The following is a 4,573-nucleotide window of genomic DNA, read 5'->3' as shown; positions in this document are numbered from 1 at the left end:
ACTAAGTTCAGTTGCTCTCTATTACGCGTACCATAATTATGAACATCAGATCGTACAATTTGGTTGCTTGAGTTTGTTTTAGCATACAAAACACAGTTCAGTAAAAATATACATGGCAAAGTTAACAACTTAAAGTCTATAAATAGCTTCCTACAGTTTTCTCTGTAACCGATATTACCTAAAACTCTAATCGCTCGTCGTTGTAAGGCAAACACCCTTTAAACATGAGAACAATTGCCCCATATAATATTGCAATAATTTATGTGCGATTGAATTAAAGATGTATATACTTGCTTTAAAAGCTCCCTAGACACGCATTCTGAAAGGCGTTGCATAACATAAATATTTTTGCTTATTTTTTTTAGAAATATACTCGATATGCGACTGAAAAGATAGTTTCGGGTCCACAAAGACACCTAAAAATTTAACATAAGGTGGATTCTCGTACTCATGATTTCTTAGTGACATTAACATTCGTACAGTTTTATTGTTATTTAAATAAAGTTGATTTGCTAGACACCATTTTTCCGCAAGATGTAGTACGCGGTGGGTTGTTTCCGTTGTGGTTCTAGGATCTTTACCCCTAATGCAGAATGTTGTATCATCGGCGTACTGGATACATTCCGCTGACTGTTGTAGATATGCTGCGAAGTCATTGATGAATATAACAAAGAGAAGCGGCCTTAGTATCGAGCCCTGAGGAACTCCTCTCAGAAGCGTAAGGAAGCCCGATGTAACACCATTCACCTTGACAGCCTGCTTTCTGTTTTTTAGGTAGGACTGAATTAGAGATACACTGCTCGGATTAAATTTATAAATTAAATCAAGTTTCTTTATCAGAATTTTATGTGGAACGCTATCGAATGCTCGAGTGAGATCAATAAATACAGACATCGAATGAAGACCACTTTCAAAACACTCCAAAGAGTATTTTACAAGGTGACTAACAGCGTCTGACGTACTTTTGTTCGATCTAAAACCAAACTGCTTAGAATGGAAGATACAATTCCCTTCAAAATATCTCATAATTTGTTTAAACATCACTAGTTCAAATATTTTCGATATTATCGGTAGCACTGAAATAGCACGGTAGTTTTCAGGTTTAGTTATATCCCCTTTTTTATATACCGGGACAACTAGAGCCGTTTTTAGTAAGTCCGGAAAAGTGCCACTTGTGAGAGATGCATTTACAAGTTTAGTAAGAGGTTTAACAAATGAGCTGGTATTTCCTTTGATTACTTTAGTACTCATTCCATAAATGTCAATACAGGAACTGTTTTTTAAAGATTTGATAATATGTCTAATTTCAAACTCAGAAACTTTTTGAAAACCAAATCCCTCGTTGCACTTGAAAGAGGTATTAGCTTTACACAAGTCAATTGGGTCTCCGCCAGAAAGTTGTGGGTTATTAAGATCATGTGCATAAACAAAGTATTTATTGAATTCATCAGGATCAATATTTGGTGTAGCAGAATCCGGTTGGTTTGGTCGATAAGAATTTATTATTCTCCAGGCCGCTTTCCCGGTATTTTTGGCGTTACGTATAATATTATCGTTTGCAGAACATTTGGCCATTTTTATCGCATTCCTGTATTGGGTGCGAACAGTGTTTCTAGCCTTCTTTATTATATTGCTATTGGTGCACCGATGCAATTCATTCATCCATGACAGTTGTTCCCTCATTTAATAAACGACAGGTACTTCTTGTTCATAGATTTAATTTGTGACCCCATCATTTGGCACCATGCTTTCATTCCCAATGGAGAGGATTTGTGGAAGTATTTCTTGGGCAATGCAAAAATCCATTTCGTAACCAAAAATTAAGCTGTCATCTCGAACGTGGGTCATTTCCGCTCAAAATTCAACTCGAAAAGATTAATTTTTGGATTTCGTATACTTTCCTCCAAAATGTCAGAGCTTACTGTTAGGACTACTTACTAGCAGCACGAAATTGCTTTCCATGTCTGCATGTGCGGATGAACATTATGCAAAACATCTTTCAATGAGATTAATTTCATACCGAAGAGTTTGATGGCTTCACTGGTTATCGAATCGACAATGTCTTAGTAATTTTATAAATCTAGGGGAAGGTGTTCTAATATCGACCACCTAAGACCATTGCCCGAATTAAAATAAAACTCTCTGGATTTTTGACGTTTTTATTTCATAAACACATAGTATGGTACAGTTCTTACCATCTGAGGATATACGAACAAAAGTGTCCAACTAAAACTATCAAATTTTACATAAAAACAAAAAATATTTTTTGGTCGATATTACCCACCGCCACGGGGAATATCGACCACTAAGGTGGGAAATATCGGCCATTTTTTTATTCGCTTTTCCCATCACATTTGACGCACTTTTTGAAATCTTCTGGTCGGTCAAATTCTGTGCATGCTGAGTGCGACCATACAGCGCATCCACGACATCTCCACCATGTTTCGGATATTCCAAAATCGCCACAAACTGGACAAACATCGTCAGTTTTCTTCTCCAATTCAGGCTCGAGTTTAGAATGTGTAAGTTTTATCTTCTTGGTTTTGGCTGGACCATCCAAATCCACTTTCCTCTTAACCGATGCTGTTTTTTTTTGCATTTTTTTAGCCCGTTCTAATTCTTTTTTTTCTAATTCTCCTTTCAGTGGAGTAGAAGTAAGGATTTTAGACGTCTGCTTCTTTCTATTGCTGCTCCTCAATGCTTTCGGTTTAGGAATTTCATAAATTTCTTCAAGTGACTTGTTGAACCGTATGGACTGGTCTTCATCATCAGTTGCCTCCGGATCGAAAACTGTAGTAAGCTGTGAATCAGAGTCGTCACTTGAGGATGAAGAGTGCCGCGCTGCTCGAGAATATTTCGATGGAATCCGCTTCCGCGTATACGTATAACCTTTTGCAATTGCACATTCTTGTTCGCAAAATGCTCGTATTCGCATATGGAATATGTAGATTGTGCTTACTATTAGTAGTGAAGGTCTTATGATGTTTTACGATCTCAAGTTTTCAATGCAAGGCGTATTTTCCGCGTATAATTTTTACGCACTTCGTAAAGTAAAAATGTTACTTCCGTACTATCGATTTATACACATTTATATATCTTTATAAATAGGCGGGTAGTAGGTAGAACTAGAAATGCCAGCGCTCCTAGTACTGAAGGTTTAAAAATTTTAATTTAAATTGCAACTTCACTTCCTAGCACGGTAAATGCAGCAATTATTACGTAGTTACCTTTTTCTGTAGTTCTAGAACTTCCTAGTAGGTAGATGTGATGCTGTAAAACCTCAAGCAGAACATGGAGGTGGAAATTCCAAATCAGGATGAGAGATTTTCATGTAATTCATAGTACCTAATCTCTAGAAAAATATGTAATCTGCCATTCAAGCATAAACATCATCTAGGTATAACTGAATAAACAAACAAAATCTTATTTAGTGTCTTGTTTATATATCGTGTGGTAACATTGAATAAGAATCTCATCATTACCAATTGATCATAATTATTTAGTTACGATACTTACCTCTAAGTAATTAGCAAAGAAGTTAGCTGTTAGATAGTGATTTTTATGAACAGTAAAATTAAGATTGCCAAGGAGCACTATGGTAATATTCATATTAGCATTAGTGACAAGCTGAATTATGATACAAAGAGATTATAAAGTAACCCGCTCAATGCATTAAATGAATAATGCATGAAGCGAATCAATTAATGCACATTTTCTTTAGTTTCTATTAGTGGCATCATCGATCCAGGTACCTTGGAGTACAGGAATCTTAGTTGTAATAAATATTTTAGCAGGATATACATTTTGTTTGAGTAGTTTTTATACCCGGTGAGTACCTACAAATGGAAGAGTCACTACTATAAAGTATCGACTCCCTTGTAAGAAGTAACCACTACTTCAGGAAACCAGTTGTCAGTTGAGCATGAGAAGTAGAGGAAAAAAGTGCAAAATGAATGGGTGTTTTGGGAAAAGCATTCGCAGAAGTGTTTGGGCATAGGAAAAACATGTACCAAATGTCAATGCCGTGATATTAATGGTGAAGCTGTTTTAAATTGGAGGTAAGCATTCTAAATGAAGTTTTCGAGTTCTGAGCGTTAAAATGAAAGCCGTACTACCTACCACAAAAAAGAGGCATTTATAGTGGGTGAAGGCTTGATTATGTAATTACCAAGTTTGAGCAATGAGTATGTTTCTGATTAGGAAAGCTTCCTACTAGTCCAGGGGTCAGAGACTGAAAATCTTTGAATAGACACAAGAATTCCTATTGAAGTTTTTTTTAATGTCTTCGTATATGTCTAAAGAAATAAATATTAAAAATGCGCACCTGAATTCGATAACATAAAAGAAGGAAATTTCGATTAATAAATACCTTAGTAAAGTTTGCGTTTTATTATTCATATTAAAAGAGGTTGATTGGATTCAGTTTTCCGGAGTCGGAGAGCATTTAATAGTAGGTATATTATACCTATATGGGACTAAAGTGTGTGTTTTAATCCCGAAGGTGCAGTTTGTAACAAGTACCTACCCGAAGGGGTAGTACGCACTTTAGTCCTGTGGTATATGTACTATTTTT

Source organism: Photinus pyralis, unplaced genomic scaffold (assembly GCF_008802855.1).
Source record: "Photinus pyralis isolate 1611_PpyrPB1 unplaced genomic scaffold, Ppyr1.3 Ppyr1.4_LG5, whole genome shotgun sequence".
NCBI classification, from domain to species: domain Eukaryota; kingdom Metazoa; phylum Arthropoda; class Insecta; order Coleoptera; family Lampyridae; genus Photinus; species Photinus pyralis.
This window is presented reverse-complemented; position numbering follows the sequence as displayed.